Consider the following 17,243-nt stretch of genomic DNA (forward strand, 5'->3'; position numbering starts at 1 on the left):
TAAGGGGGCCTCGTGTAGAACAAGCCATGATGGCGTGTGCCCAGAAACTAGCCCCAGGTGGGCAGAGGATGCCACCGAGTATCGTCCCCTCCCATTTTCCCTCTGCTGTCCCCTTACCCAGTTTACGGGCCCAGCTCAGCAGAGTTTGAGAGTTCAGGAGGGGTTCGGGGGGTGTTCACCTCCTGCCCCAGGGAGAGAAGGGGTGGGACAGGGATGCCTCTGCCTCTGCTCTGCACCGCTGCAGCTCCATGCTCCCGTCTCTGCCTGGAGCTGCGATGCCATGCTGTGAGGGGCCTCCAGCCCGGAGTGAGTCCAACTCTTAGTGACTTCCCTGGCTAGGGGGAACCTCGCTGCTGCTCCCCCCTGTACTGTCTTTCACCACAGCACCGGCTCTATGGTGCCCAGGCAAACCGGCTTCACAGTGTTTTCAGCTCTAGGGATCACTGAGAAGAAACCAGGACTTCCAGCTGAGTCCAGTCAGCTCTGTCTTTAAGCACTGGGCAGACCCAACGTTTTGTAGGCGCCTTTCACCAAACCCACACACCCGGTGGGAACCCCTCTCCCCACCGCCCTCGGACTTTCAGTTCCATTTGGTATCACTAACCCCTGCTTAGCACGTGAGGTTACAGAGACTGAACCCCCACTCCCGCCATTGTCCCGACAGGTCACGGCCGGGTGAGGAGATCCCTGAGTGGGATGGGCTGGAGCGAGACTGCGCTGCTGCTGCATCTGTCCCACAGGGAAGAGGATCAAACTGGATTCATTCAGCGACTGTCAAGGCAGCTGCTCTCTGTGTCCCAGCTCTCTGGCTGGGATACAGGGGGCAGGAACTGGTGCATTAGAGGGAACAGCTCCACGTCCGTATAGTTCTGGAAAAGAGCACCCAGGCGGTTCACCCGCATGCACACTTCTCGACCCTGCAACTTGCCAGCACCTGGCACACGCCATTGAAATGTGCAACAAAGGACACGAGATGGGACCTGTTTATTTTGTTGCACGTGGCACCAGTTTGCTTAGTGTGATGTTCTCCAGTCTGCTCATTTGGGGAGCAGGTTTTGGGATGAGGGGGAGTTTGTGCTGTCACACAAACAACGAATGAATCTCCCACATGCAATTCATGCTGCCTCCTCCCCCCCGCCAGCACACCCCGAATGCCAGCTGCAGGCGGCCCCATAAGTCCGGCTGCCCCAACAAACTGGTAAAGCAGCTTCCAGTGGATTCTGGCTGATTCTGGCTACGCATCTGTGACGAACTGGGACTGTTCTTACTGTGGTCTTTGAATGCTGACAGGGGAGTGTGGCTAGGATAGTCTGCATTGGGGGATGGGAGACTGACCGGAGAATACCTGAGCATGTAACATGAGAACCCAGGAAGGGGTTAGAGGCCAGGTGACACCTTGGCCCGGGAAACTGAACAAAGGCTGTGGGAGGGGTCCCTGAAGGGAGAGTTTCAGGAGCTGGCTGGTGGAATGGCTGGGAGGCAGACAGGGCTCTGACCTCCCAAGGGGGCTGGGGTGCCTGAGGACCCCAAGATGGACCTAACTGAGGGGGTCCTGTTTTCTGTGCCTGCGGGACCTGTCTTGAACTGTGTCCCAGTCGTCTAAATAAACCTTCTGCTTTACTGGCTGGCTGAGAGTCATGGTGAATCGCAGGAAGCTGGGGGTGCAGGGCCCTGAGTCCCCCCACACTCCGTGACAGGATCACCCCCATCAGCTGGACGTGCTGGGCCGACCCCATGCACAACAGGGGCAGCAGCGCGGCCGCCCTCACGCTCTGATTGTGACTCGGGATTGTGGGGGCTTCTCACCTGTCCCATGGAAACGTGGCCAAAGGCGCCAATTGTCCCTTCATCAAAATGGCGCCATCTCCCACTGCTGCCAGCGGGGCTGAGGCCTGCGTGAGGGCTGCCCCGTCCCACGCTCTGTCTGCATGTGGCAGGCAGGCTGCCCTCCTGACGCTGGCTGCCACCTCCCGCTGGGCTCCAGGAGGCTGAAGCTGAGCCCACAGGCAGATTGGCTGAGGCCATGGTTCAGGGCCTGGACAGCGCATGGGGACTGTGAGGGGATGTGGGGGGAAGGCTGAGCGGGTTGCAGGGGGATGTGGGGGCAGGGATAGGGGGCAGGCTGAGGGGGACAGAGGGATATGGGCATGAGGGAGACAGAGTGTGCAGGGGGAACGCTGACAGGGGTAGTGGGTGTGGGGGGCAGGGAGAAGGCTGAGGGGGCCAGGGAGTGTGGGGTGCAGGGGGAAGGCTGAGGGGGGCATGGGGATGGGGCAGAGGGGAGGCTGAGGGGGTTGGAGGTGATCATGTGGGATATAAGAGCGGCTGAGGGAGGTGCAAGGGCATGTGGGGGCAGGGGGCAGAAGAATGTGGGGGAAGGTTAAGGGGGCCGGGGTGTGGGGAGCCGAGGGAGGCTGAGGGGGGTACAGGGGGATGGGGACAGGAAGGAGGCTAAGGGAGGCAGGAGGGAGGCTCAGGGAGATGTGGGGGGCAGGGGAGAGGCTAGGGTTTGTGCGCAGAGGACAGTGCTGGGGCTGGCAGATGGGGGGATCATGGCAGCTCTCCCAGCCAGGGAGGTGGGGTGGCCTTCCTCTCCCAGCAGCCGGGGCTGGGCCGTGCTGCAACGTTCCCAACTCTCAGGCAGGGCTGGCTCTAATTTTTTTGCCGCCCCAAGCAAAAAAAAAGAGTGCCGCCCTCCATAGCGCCGCCATAACACACGCCCTCAGCACCGCGACGCCACCCTACCCCCGCGGAGCGCTGTGTAGCCGAACACCCTGCCCCCCCCGCGAAGCGCCGCCGAACACCCCCCCCCCCCCGCAGAGTGCTGCCGAACACACCCCATCCCCGCGGAGCGCTGCCGAACACACCCCACCCCCGCGGAGCGCCACACCGCCGAACCCCCCAGCCCCCCGCGGAGCACCGCGCATCCAAACACCCCCCCGCAGAGCGCTGCCGAACACACCCCACCCCCGCGGAACGCCACACCTCCGAATCCCCCACCCCCTGCGGAGCGCCGCACATCCAAACACCCCCCTCCCGCAGAGCGCTGCCAAACACCCCCCCCCCGCGGAGCGCCGCCGACTCACATAGCCCCCCGCGGAGCGCCGCGTAGCCGAACATACACCCCCGCCGAGTGCCGCCAAATGCCGTGCCGTCGAACCCCCCAACCGAGCGCCGCGCCGTGCTGCTAAACCCTCCCACCGCCACACACATCTCCCACCGAGCGCCGCGCCGCCAAACACCCCACCGCCGAGCCACACTGCCAAACAGCGCCCCTGCCCCGCGGAGCGCCCTGCCGTGCCGCCACACCCCCCCCCCCCGGAGCACTGCTGCCGAATCCCACCCCCCAGTGTCCCCCATGCGCCCAGCCGATGAAACAAAAACAACCCACCCCACCCCCAGCGACCAAACTCCCCCCTCCAAAAAATCCCCACCACCCCAAGATTGGCCGCCCCTTACCAGATGCCGCCTCAAGCACGTGCTTCGTCGGCTGGTGCCTGGAGCCGGCCCTGGTCTCAGGGGCTGAGTGCGAGTCCCGGGCTTTGGGCACCAACAGGAGGAGCTGCCGTGATAGTGGGAGAAGCTCCTCTGACGCCGTGATGTTCAGGGCTGGGCCTGCGGGCAGAGCTCTGTGCGAGAGCCCCGGGGCTGAGGGCACAGACCTGCCCTGCTCTCCCCGCGTGTCTGACCCCATAGCAGAGAGGGTGCCAGGGCAGGGCACGGGGGACCTCAGCAGAGGAGAGGGCGGCGGGAGGCCGAGGAGTGTTGCTGCTGGGTGCAGACAGTACCAGGCAGTGGCTGGCAGTTCCCCTGCCTTACGGGGAGGAGAGGGGAAGTGGAGTCTCCATCGGGGCAGCCAGCAGGAGCCGGGCATTACAGGCTGACTTTTCTACCTGGGATGATCACACCCGTTGGCCGGGGAGTCAAAAGCCGGATGTAAAAACATGCTCTGATTTGTTTTCTTTTTAGAAGAAGGAGCCCACCAGCCTCACTGTTCCTTCTCCCACCTCTGGTGAATACTGGGTCAGCCGCATGGACAAGCCAGTCTGCTGCCTTGCTTCAGGGCTCAGTTTCTTCTTCAGCTGAGGAGAAAGGAACCATGGAACAGCAACATAACATCACAGTCCCGTTCCCCACCTGTCCTGTGGGGTCTTCTGGCCTTAGAGCTACTGGTCAGGGCCTCCCCCAGGCTGCGGGGGGCCACAGGGCCTGCTGGCCTCCTCGCAGCCTCTGCTGAGGCTACAGGAGAGAGGTCTCTTCAGTTTGCAGAAAGAAAGAAATCTCTGGGGTGAGCACACAGCAGATGTCTGTTTTCCCAGGGCCAGATGCTGCCACCTTGTCACTGGAAGGGCCCGTGTGACCTCTGACCACAGATGAGAGAGGACGCCCAGCCTGGCTAGACAGATTCCTTCCTGGCATGGCTGGGGACAGAAGCCTGCAGCCAAAGCTCACACTGCAGGAAATAACCTGCAGAGGCCTTTCATCTCCCCAGGGTCATACGTCACCACTAGGAGAATGTGAGCGCCGGAGCACTGGGGGAGCTGGGCTGAGATGGCATCCCAGGGCACAACCACCTGTGTCAAGTCCATTCGGATTCCACGCTCAGCAAACATGCAGGGAGCTCTGCGGTCAGGAGAGGTGCTGGTCAGAATTTGCCAGTGGAAATGTTTTTCCATCAGAAATTGCCAGCTTGTCAAAATCCAAACGTTTCGTGGGAACACGTTGATTTGGACAAACCTTCAGACAGAAAGCAGGCAGGTTTCGCACGGAAAGCTGCTTGGCTCCCTCCCAGCTTGCCCGCCTGCCCACCTGCTTGACAGGCTGATGGGGGGCCTGGGCTTCCAGGCTGGAACCAGCTGGAGAGCAGCAGAGAAGCCCCATCTCCTGAGACTGTAGCCCGTGGGGTGCAGAGAAGGACACAGCCCAGGGATGGACTCTTACTCTGCTGCCCTGCCCGAGGGGTGTCCAGCCTGGTTACAGCCGAAGGGTGGGACAGGGGCACAGTGAAGCTCAGCAGCAGCAGCTGGAAGTGGGAGGTGGAATGCACGTGGGTGTGCACACACGCACACTCACATGCACACACACATGCGCGCACATGCACACTCACGTGCGTGCACACACACGCACATGCGCACACATGAACACACGCACACGCATGCACACGCACACACATGCTCACACACTCACACACACGCACATGCACGCACACACACTCGCGCACATGCGCTCACACATGTGCACACACACATGCACACACACTCACACACGCGCACTCGCACACACGCGCGCACACACGCGCACACATGCATGCACACATGCGCGCACACCCATGCACACGCACACACACACATGCACGCACACGCTCACACCCGCGCAAACACACACACACACGTGCACACGCACACACACGTGCATCCCCCCGGCAAAGATTTTCAAAAGTGACCGGTGGTTTGGGGTGCCACTTCCTGACAGTCAGTTGCCTGAGAGGCTTTGGTCTCCCCAGGGCTGAAACGAAATCTTGCTCTTCCCAGTGGAAGGAGGCTGGGGTTTGGAATTGGGCTACTGCTGCCAGCCAGCTCGCTAAGGTGGGTACATATAGACAGGGATTTGCCATGCCCCCACCCCCCTTCCTAGCACCTTTCATGGTACAGCCCTGCTGAGAACACAGCCTCCATAATCCTAATGCAGGAATGGCCCGCTCAAGTCTCGCTGCCCAATTCCCTGCCACACAAGGGCTTGGCCCTTCCTGGGGCAAACAAGGGCAGCTCAAGGACTGGGCTGAGAGAGATCGTTTGAGGACATGCAGACAGCCTTTGCCGCAGTAAAATCCCACAGCAGAAATACCTCCCGACATAACACTTTCCATAGCATCCGGCTGGACACACTGGCTGCTCCAGAACCGCCTGGCTCCCTTCTGGACACCCTGCTGAGGGGGGCGTGCCCGCAGTCTGTGCGCAGTCTGGAGGTGCTCTGGTACGACTCATGTCACATGGCACGCAAGGAAGGAAGTGTCTGTCTCTTGCAGTATTGCATATTACTGGTCAGCGCTACGAGGGACATCCAGTCCAGCGCCATGCTCTGAATTAGTGAATGCATTTGGCACCCGTGCCAGCAGTGACACCTAGTGGTAACATCAATAATTGTGATCGTAAGTCCGCAAGTTTGAGTTCATATAACTAAAACACCGTGTTTGCCAACCACCTTGCAGCAGCTATTGGCACGTCGCAGCCATCCCTTAAAGACCTACTCAGAGCACAGCTTGCCATAGTATTTGACACGGTGAGAGATCTGGGCAATGTGACTGTTCCTAGTATTCTGTGGTTTTAGCTAGCTGTGCCTGTATTTTGAGGCGGGGTAGGGGGAAGAGGTTATGGGGCATTTGCTCATACTTAAGGGTGGTCTCACCAATATACTTGGTCCATGTGCTGCTTTTTAGGCCAGCTTGGTTCTGCGCATTGAGTCTTCACAGGAAACTTTAGTGAACTGCAAAAAGAACAGGAGTACTTGTGGCACCTTAGAGACTAACAAATTGATTAGAGCATAAGCTTTCGTGGACTACAGCCCACTTCTTCGGATGCATAAAATGGAACATATATTGAGGAGATATATATACACACATACAGAGAGCATGAGCTCCCATGAAAGCTTATGCCCAAATAAATCTGTTAGTCTTTAAGGTGCCACCGGACTCCTTGTTGTTTTTGTGGATACAGACTAACACAGCTACCCCGATACCTGAGCGACACGAACGGGCCTGAGTGGCTGTGTACGTAGGCGGTGAGTGACATGGACCCGTGGTGCCTGGGCTCCACCAATGTTCAGGCCGGGCCTCTCCCCGGCCCCGCCCCCGTGTGCTTTCCCCAGAGCAGCCCTGCGCAGCGGCTGGCTGCTGCCCCCCATGCTGCGCTCCCTCGCCGGCTGCTGGCTGGCTCCTTTCACGCTGCTCCCACCAGCACCGCTCCACCACTCTGGCTACAAGGGAGCGGGGCAGGCTGAGGCAGCTGCTGCTGCGGTCAGTGGCGGGAGGAGGCACATGTGATGTGAGAGCAGCCCTCCCCCAGGCCGTGACCCTTCACCAGTCAGGGCACATCCTCTGCACACCCCCACCCCCCCTGTGGGCAGCATGTACACAGCGCCGCGGGGGCTGGGGGAGAGGGGCCCTAGATGCACATGCAGTGTGCTGCCGGCAGCATTGCCAACAGCAATTCTGGGCCCCAGGGCAGATCAATCAAGGGGCCCCCTGCCCCCCTCCCTTCATCAGGGCCCCAGAACCTGCATGGGGCATATCAAAGCATCTTTGAATCAAGAGATGCTTTTCCCCAGAACAGGCAGAGCTACCACAGTAGCAGCCGGGGCCCCCGGGCCCTTTTAAATAACCTGGGCCCCTGGGCAATTGCCCCCTCTACCCCCCACCCTATTGGCAGGCCTGACCGGCAGAGAGAAGGGGACCCCTTCCCCAGAGCTCACTCCTGCCGGCGGGGAGAAGGCTGTTGGGGGAGTCCTCCTCTGGCCCCAGCCCCAAGGCAGCCTGCCTGCACCCCAAACTCCTCACTCCCCCCCCACATTGTGCAATATAGGGAAACTGTTAAACGCTTACTGTTTCCAGTCCATTTTTACATTATTTTCAATAAAATATATATAGGCAGGTGTGGGGGGGGGGGGGAGACTTGGACCTGTTCTGGGCACCACCAAAAATTATGCAAACCTGCCGCCCATGGCTGTGTAAAGGAGGTGGGGCACTAACCTCTCGGGTGCCTCCAAGCGGCAGGGTGCAGGACCACAGTCCTTTCTCACCCTGGTGCCCCATGAAGATTGCTAGCCGACCTTGGCTGGTATTCACCAGCTTAGCCCTCTGGCTGAGTGAACCCCTCCCAGGGCACTACAGAGTCCAATAGAGAAACAGTCCATTTGCCATCGCTAGCATCATCCAGCCTTTAAATTCAGCTCTTTGTTCAGGCGCCCGAATAAGCCCTGTCCCACTCTTGGGGTCGACACCACTTTGGCTGTGGCTGGTAGGGAACCTGGGCCCACTCACTACTCTGAGCTCCAGCCGCCATGCACTGCTAGCTCCATCCCTTTGCTACTGTATCCCTGGGCCTCTTCCTGCCAGTTATCTCCAGACCAGCATCCCCAGCTCCTTCTCTCTCTGCACGCCCAGCCATGTAAGTGCAGCCAGCCGGCCGCGAGTGAGCGAGCGAGCATTCCCCCCTTCCTAGAGAGCAGTGCCCTTGGCATGCCACTGGTCCCAGCTGGGAACTGACCTGTTCTGGCCAGGCAGTTCCTCCTATCTGGGCCAGCAGGGCCCTGATTGGCTGTTGCTAGTCCCTCTAGCCCTTGGAAGACCAGATCTCTCTGATTCCCAAAATGGCTGCTCTGGAGAGTCCGCTCTAGGCAAGCTTGGAGGACCCACCTTCACTGCTCTTTTCCTCTCTGCTTGCTGCTTCTTGGGGTTGAATGTAATAGGCCCGCAGGAATGTCATGACCCACAGGCCTCGAACCCGGGTCCACAGGAGCAGCCATGCTGCAACCCTCCACTTGGCCACCTGCTGACCCAGGACCCATGAATCCCAGCCCCAGTTTGAGGCTCCACCTCCAACACCCCATTGCCAGAACCCCAGAGCAGTTGATTGGCCTGCTGGCCCTTCTTAAGCCAGCAACAGGAACAGGAACAACTGGGACAGGAACAACTGTCTGAACAACTGGGATCCACTCTGTTCTGCACTGTAGACCTTATGTCTCCTGTTCCTGGCTGCACAGACATGCCGACAGACAGTGTGGATTGGAATAACACCTATAGCCCGGGAAGCTCTGAGGGCTCAAATGCCTCCACCTTCCTGCTCTCAGCATCCCATGGATATCGCTATGGAGTGCTGCTGGGCTCTATTTCTCTGTCCTCACAAAGAGATCTCTATGGACCCTCAGGACAACCACATCCCATCTCCTTATTGCACTGCCCCAGCAGAAACTCAGGCAAGGGGTGGTACAAAAACTCCTTCGGGGTGATGGTGCATGCTGAGGGACAGGAGGAGGCTGTACATGTCCTAGGCCCTTGCACAAGATGTGCTGACTGCAGGAAAGCTCCTTGTGCCCTCCTGTCCTGCACATGTGGGCCAGGGGCAGAGACATTCTGGCCATAAGTGTCTGGAGTTTTCTAAACTCTTTGACTCAGGGCATGGGATCTCAGCCTTACCAGTCAGCACAGGTGGGGAGAGGCGCAAAGCTGGCTCCAAGCCACTTTTGGAGCTCCCCAGTCATGAGGCCATTTTGTGCTGCACAAGTAGAGCAGCCTCGGGGCTGCTCTGCATTATAGTACTTGCCAGTGGCTGCAGTATGCCGGGCCTCGGGAGGGAGTGTAGGATTTGCTACAGCAGCTTTATGCCACCTGGGGATTTCCCCATGCCAAGGGAATCCTCAGCCTCAGCTGTCTGTTTAGGTCAGGTCTGTGTCATGTGATGTAATTAGGAAATCTTTGCAGACAAACACACAAGGACTCTGTGTATTTGTACAAACAATAGGAAGTGAAGATCAGTGAGGGTCTGTTGTGCTTTGCTGGCTAATTCAGTCTTCTCTTTATGCACGGCTGCATCATAGTCACCACCCTCACTGCCTTGCTGCTCCAGGCATTTGTTAATTGGAAGGTTTTCTCTTCTTAATACAAACCACAAACCAAGTCAAGATGAAGCCGCTAGCTGGTCATGTATTCTCTGACTTGCTATTTTAGCCCACAGCCATCAGATGGCAGTAGTAGAACACTCCACTGAGCACTAACCCTGTCTTACTAGGGCCTGGTCTACACCTAAAACTTAGGTCAACCTAGCTATGTCCTTCACCCCCTTGAGAAATGTAGTCAAGTCAACCTAAGCCCCAGTGTAGACACAATTAAGTCAATGGAGGAATTCTTACATCGACCTTGCTATTGCCTCTAAACTGGTACAAACTGTCTTCTTGCGGTTACCTATCAGCCATCTGCAACACTTCTAATGCCATCTTGTGACTTATTTTTGGATGTTTTTCTACATTTTCAAATATATTGATTTCAATTACAACAGCTCTAATAAATTTGTTAGTCTCTAAGGTGCCACAAGTACTCCTGTTCTTTTTGCGGATACAGACTAACACAGCTGCTACTCTGAAACCTGACAAAATACAAAGTGTACAGTGCTCACTATATTTATTTTTATTACAAATATTTGCACTGTAAAAAACAAAAGAAATAGTATTTTTCAACTCACCTCATACAAGTACTGCAGTGCAATCTCTTTATCATGAACATTGAATTTACAAATGTAGAATTATGTACAAATAATAACTGCATTCAAAAATAAAACAATGTAAAACTTTAGAGCCTGAAGTCAGAGGTGAAAGTAAGCTGGTACGGTACGGTACGCAGTGCCAGACCGGACTGGCTTCCCCAGGCTGGCGATTTAAAGGGCCCAGGGCTCCCTGCACCGTCTGGAGCCCAAGGCCCTTTAAATCACCTCCTGAGCCCTGCAATCTCTTTATTGTGAAAGTTTAACTTACAAATCTACATTTGTAAGTTAAGCTTTCACAATAAAAAGATTGCACTACAGTACTTGTATGAGGTGAATTGAATAATACTATTTCTTTTATCATTTTATAGTGCAATTGGTATTCTATTGTTTAACAGTGCGATTAATCGCAATTACTTTTTTTTAGTTAATCATGTGAGTTAACTGCGATTAATCAAGAGCCCTAGGTAGCTGTAGTTACTTAATAAGTTAGGATAAGTGAGTAAACTGTAGTGACTATAAGTCACAAGATGGCATTAGACGTGTTGCAGATGGCTGATAGGTAACCACAAGAAGACAGTTTGTACCAGTTTAGGGTATTTTTGGAGGGGAATATTAGTAGATGTTCACTGCAGGTAACTCTGGTAATCCAAATGACGTATATGTTAATGATCTTAACCTAATGAATATACTAACCTAGAACATGAGGACACCCCAACATTATGAGGGTGAGGAAGTTAAGATTTGGTAAGGAGGGAAGAGCACTGCATACATTTCCATGTGGGACATCGAGGCCTACAAAACGTCTGGTCTCTAGTACAGCCATTGGAGTTCTGCATTGGCAGTACTGGAGCCAGCCTTGGATCTGTCTCAGTCTCTAGAGCTCCCAAGGATAGTGGGAGGATAGATGTGTGATGGTGTGGGTTGCGCTCACAGTGTGGTACTGCCTCACTTTACTTGTCTGGATTGTTTGACTTATTGGACTGATCATTGTAATAATAAAACTTTTCGTTACTTCCCCGAGTGGGACTGTTGTTGTGGCTGTGTCCCATCGGGCTCCCACAGCAGTAATTCTGATAACTCTGGCCTTGATCTTGGGACAAGACGCTACCAAATTACAGAGTGTTAATTGGGGAAACCAAATTAATACCTTACTCAATAGATCAGGCAACACAGGAATTGTGATCATACCTGATATGGACTGGAGTGGGTCTGACCTCGTGGGCAGAGCAGGTGTCCAGGGTGGGGAATGAAACCAAGGGTCAGCACCAGAGTCTACTGCCAGTTACTGGAGCCAGGGGTCAGCCAGAGACAGGGTCAGAAGTGGGAGGCTGGGGTCGGAACCAGGACTGGCAACACATGATTGGAGGCGAGGGGTACGGGCAGGAACTGGAGGAGATGCAAGGATCAAGCACAGAGCAGGAGCATGGTGGGAACAGGAGCAAAGGCAGCGGTAAGGCAGGAACCAGGCATGAAGCGGGAAAAGGGTTGGGTGCGGGAGGCAAGCGCAAGCAGGGTCTGATGCAGCCACAACAGGAAACCACCTTGTTGCTCAGATAAACTTTCTGTGCCTCCTTCTGGCTTAAATAGCATGGTTGGACCAATCAGTGGAGCCAGGTGATCCTCCAATCAGGGCTCCCATGGGTAGTGTTTTGGCTGAGACCAGGATGCAGCAGCTGTCTGGGGACTCCCAGGCTTGGGTTCAAGAGCTGGGACATCACAATACCATGCTTCCTGTACAGCTTGGCTTTAGTGAATCTCATTTGAATCTCCTCCATCATAGGCTGTAAATCTTTACCTATTCAGTCACTGTCCCCCTCTGCCTCAGTGCCACCTTCCCATGAGATCCAGAGGACCTCTCTTCTTACTCCCCATACAGGAGGTCAAATGGGGCAAACGCTGTGGGCTTTGGGGGCACCTCATAAGCAATTAACAACTAGGGGAGCATTTCATCCCAGTCACTTGGCTCTCTTGTTTGCATATACCCCCAACATAGTTTTTGGAGTCCCATTGAACCTTTCAACTAAACTGTCTCCAGGTGATGTAGGGCAGATCTCAGCTGTTTTACCCCACACATTTAATTTAAAGGGAAATTTAAAAGTACAGTCACAAAAGTGAGATGCCTGCAAGCTGCATGGAAACATTTAAATAACACACAATATAGGCTCAAATTAAATGTGTACCCCAAATTTAAAAACAGTAAAAGACATAAAAAGAGTGCCACCATGGCTAAACTACAAAGTAAAAGAAGTGGTTAGAGGCCAGAAGGCATCCTTTAAAAACTGGAAGTCAAATCCTATTGAGGAAGCAAACAGAGACACATGGATGAGTTATTTTCATTTAATTTATTGAGATTAATTCAATGAAAATTATATTTTTTCCCTTTGTATTTCAACCATTCCCTATTTCATTTCAGCTCCGGCTGCTGCAACTACTGAGGTTAAAACAGAAGGATGCAGTGGAATCCCTCCTCTCTGCTGATTCTTCCCACGGTGACTTCTTAGAAGTCAGAAGAATCAGCAGAGAGGAGGGATTCCACTGCATCCTTCTGTTTTAACCTCAGTAGTTGCAGCAGCCGGAGCTGAAATGAAATAGGGAATGGTTGAAATACATGGATGAGTTACAGTCTTAGGTTTCAAAAGGCAATAGAGGCTTCTGGCACATCTGCAAGCTCTATTTGCCTGTTAGTGCTAACCCAGGCTAACCGGCTGGGGATCTCCTGCTTTTGCCTAGAAACACCTTGCGTCCCACCCCAGAATCCCAGCAGCACAGATGGGGTTTTTATCCCCCTCCTGCCAGGTGTCAGACTCAGCGGATGGGAGGGATCCACTTGCATGACTCATGTTCGGGGAGGAGAGCGGAACAATAATAAGAGCTTTAGTCCTGATGGTTTCTCACTCCAGATTCAGGGAGTTCCCAGTTGTAAGCCCCACCCCAGCCTGTCTGGTATCGATGGGTCTCCGCTTTCGGAAGGGGCGTAACAATTCCTGCAGAAGAGCACTCTTCACACTCATTAATGTCCCTCTCCTGCATGGCAATTCAGGCAGTCACAGAGGCTCAAACGACGCCCGCTCCAATATTACATGACCACGTGGAGCACAGATATGACAAGTGAGATAATTCATGCAGCAACTCCCAACTCTCAATAGAGCCTAACATGAAACTCTTGATAATACCTGTTTTATCAATCTGAACCCACGAGTGAGTCAAGCAGATTCCAGCTCTGCATCTGTCAGTGTCCAGTTGAGACAGGGGGACCTTGGCAGGAGCTGGCACCTAGCCTGCTGGTGTCACAGGTCTATCCAAGGTCACACGAGAAGCCTGTGGTAGAACCAGGAACTGAATCCCAATCTCCTGAATCCCAGTGCCCAGGACCATCAGCCTATGGATGGACAGATGGATGGCTGCCAGCGCCTTTGCTGGGTGGTACACGCTGGCGCACATCCAATGGCATTCCTGGAGTCATGTTCTCTCACTCTCAGGATAATTACTTCAATTACTCTAAAACGCATTTGCTAAAAAGCATTTTTGTTCAAGTGCATGACTCATCTGTCCTGCCTTGTGGAGGGGTTAAGGAAAGTTGTTTATATTAATTGAAGCCAGTTTGTTATTAAGTGGAAAAAAAGTTTAGACCTTCTGTTTCTTGTCATTATAGCTGCGCAATTGCAGGCCCAGGCAGGCCTCCCTGGGAAAGGCAAATCTCCTCTCCCTTGCACAAGGTTGTGTCCCTGCTGGGCAGAGGTGAGATTCTCTAGCAGTTCTACACTGCTCTGTGTTCAGAGGAGCGAGCAGGCCAGTATTGTGATCGCAGGGGGAAGGGTGCTTGCTTTTTAACTTCCGTTTTTATTCATTTGCACTCAGATGCAATTTGTGACCAGGCAAAAATGTAATTAATGCTAGAGTCAGGGGGCTGCCTCATTTCCCTAGGTGCCCAACATGGGCCTGATCCTGCACTCACTGTCATCAGCGGCAGCTTTTCCAGAGAGCTCAAAGGGCGCAGGCTCCGACCCTCTGTGCCTTCAGTGTGTACCTGTAAAATGTGCATATGCTCCTGTTGCGCGTCCACACTTGTGGCCATGCAGGATACAATATCTGCATTTTCTCATGGAGGCAAAATGCATACATATGGACACAAATGCAGGACTTGCATATGCAGAGGTTGCAACTACAATTTAGGCAACATATTTTTTAATGTGGCCCTTAGAAGCAAATCCTGTGTTGGACCTAGGTTTACCCATAAAAACTACTGGTCTGTTGACTGTAAGATTCTTGGGGCGGGGCCTTGGCACCATAAGTGTTTGTACAGCACCTAGCACAGCAGATGCCTGATCCTAATTCAGGCCTCCAACTGCTACTCTGGCATAATTCTTTAATGCTAATGCATATAAAATGGGCAGGGGCATGCCATCGATGTATGCAACACCTGCATTGCATGGCCAGGAATTAAAACACGGTTCACCTGGCTGCAGATTGAACCCCTTGGATGATTCTCTCTGGCCCCTGAAAGCGTATGGAGGATGCCATTTCATGGAACATCACTGAAAAGGCATGCAAGTGTTGAACTGACTACCTCAGGTGTTAATGGGGCCTTGCCATTATGTAAGTACAGAAGGGAGCATCTCTCTTTGCATGACTCAACAATTCAATAATTATTATTGAGACATCACTACAAGAAGGATGTGGAAAAATTGGAAAGAGTCCAGCGGAGGGCAACAAAAATGATTAGGGGGCTGGAACACATGACTTATGAGGAGAGGCTGAGGGAACTGGGATTGTTTAGTCTGCAGAAGAGAAGAATGAGGGGGGATTTGATAGCTGCTTTCAACTACCTGAAAGGGGGTTCCAAAGAGGATGGATCTAGACTGTTTTCAGTGATACCTGATGACAGAACAAGGAGTAATGGTCTCAAGTTGCAGTGGGGAAGGTTTAGGTTGGATATTAGAAAAAACTTTTTCACTAGGAGGGTGGTGAAGCACTGGAATGGATTACCTAGGGAGGTGGTGGAATCTCCTTCCTTAGAGGTTTTTAAGGTCAGGCTTAACAAAGCCCTGGCTGGGTTGATTTAGTTGAGAATTGGTTCTGCTTTGAGCAGGGGGTTGGACTAGATGACCTCCTGAGGTCCCTTCCAACCCTGATATTCTATGATTCTATGATCAGGCCATTGTACATTCTGGCAGTTGACTAGATTAAATGCACTATAGATGTTTAACATAGTTCTTTGAGGTTTGCATTCAGATACCATGGATCTACTAAAACTTCACATGTGCTGATAAGATCAATTAGACTGTATCTATATGGAAACATTGTTGAGTTCTTGAGGTGAGTTGATCTACTGCATTTCCGTATGGAAGACTAAAAAGGCATGCAAGTGTAGAGCTCAATACACAAGGCATGCAAGTGTAGAGCTCAATACACAAGGCATGCAAGTGTAGGGATGAATTATACGCGATAGAACAGAGCTATTTTTTTATCTGCCACCTACAAAGTTGCTGCATGCCTTACTAGCAATGTCACTGCATGCCCCTGAGGATGAGGCACTGGGCTACTCATTTGCATTGATTTGCTGTTATGCATATTCAGGATTATTTGGTGGTCCTGACATTGAATGGAGACATTTTAGGAGATCCTTGTTTCTTCTAGTTTGTATTCCCATCAGTCTTGAGGAAAATAAGAATAGTTCTCCGAGAATGGAGGCCCTGCTCCTGCAAACACTTACACAAAAGCTTCACTTTCACCTAACGTGTTCCAAGTCACTAAGGCCCTCACATGAACAGCCACGTGTTTGCAGGCTCAGGGCCTTAGGGTATGTCTATATTACAATAAAAGACCCCTGGCATAGCTGCAGCTGGTTCAGGTCACCTGACTGGGGCTTGGGCTGCAGGGCTATAAAACTGCAGTATGGATGTTCAGGCTCCAGCTGCAAGTGGGACTCTGAGACCCTGCGAGGGGGGCGGGCTTCAGAGGCTGGGCTCCAGCCGGAGCCCAAACATCCGCACTGGAATTTTGTATCCCTGCTGGAGCCCCACAAGGCCAAGTCAGCTGACCCAGGCTTTGAGACTCCGTGCCGCTGGGTTTTTATCACAATGTAGACGTCCCCAAAGTGCTATTCTTCTACTGACAGGGTATTTGGAGGAGACTGAGCACATGCTGCTGCCGCTCACTGTACTTGTCTTATCCAGTACATGATGCTAATTGTGTCTGCTCACCTCAGGATGTTGAACTTAAAAGTACCTTACACAGACAAATGAGTTATGTGGCTTGGATCTCTTAATCACACAGAAACAAGCAAACCATAAGAGGGGAGATGAACATTTATCCCAAATGGTAAGTGATCGGTCACTTTCCTTTTTGTTAGTTTGGGTTTCTGGGTAATCTTGGTGTATTTTCTGTTCAGTTCAGCTCAGCTCATGGAATTAGGAGTTTCCTTCTGCAGGGCAGAGATACAAGGATTCTCAGGAGAGGCTGCCACAATTCCTGTGCCCCACCTCTCTGCCAGCCAAGGAAAAAGGACCTGGGGAGCAACTCAGAAGTTGCCTAATAAGGATGCACTTAGCTAGCACAGAGCAGAATTTTACCCTTATTTATCAACACTTAGTTAAGCAGCTCTGAGGCTGCATTACAGATGTTGGCAAATAGAAATTAAGGGTATATCTTCCTATGTGCTTCAACTGAACAGAATAATAAGAAGAAATGCTGTCTGATTGCAGATGTGTTTGTTTCGGTGCTTTGATCTCATCTAGAGTTAGATAACCTGGGGGAAAGCTTGATTAATTCAACGGGCATAAACCCGCCTCACGCTGCCTAGGCTTGGCACAGTGCAAAGACACTGAGTGCTGAGTTGATGCACGCACAATCTCACATGCATCCACATGGACACATACATGTTCTCTCCACGTGCACACAAATATGCACACACTCTCACATACATGTGCATGTGCACACACACGTGCTCTCACGCACACACATGCACACATATGCACATGTACTCTCTCT

At 53.0% G+C, this 17,243-nt stretch overlaps 1 long non-coding RNA gene across 1 annotated transcript in view; it reads left to right on the forward strand.

Annotated features, from left to right (window-relative positions):
- Positions 1 to 16,284: 16,284 nt before the first annotated feature.
- LOC122172628 (uncharacterized) overlaps positions 16,285 to 17,243 on the forward strand; it is a 28,895-nt gene continuing 27,936 nt past the window's right edge. Inside the window, exon 1 of the long non-coding RNA XR_006173115.2 lies at positions 16,285 to 16,574. This is a non-coding gene — a long non-coding RNA (uncharacterized LOC122172628). The remainder of the gene's footprint in view (positions 16,575 to 17,243) is intronic.

Source organism: Chrysemys picta, chromosome 6, assembly GCF_011386835.1.
Source record: "Chrysemys picta bellii isolate R12L10 chromosome 6, ASM1138683v2, whole genome shotgun sequence".
Classification (NCBI taxonomy): Eukaryota; Metazoa; Chordata; order Testudines; family Emydidae; genus Chrysemys; species Chrysemys picta.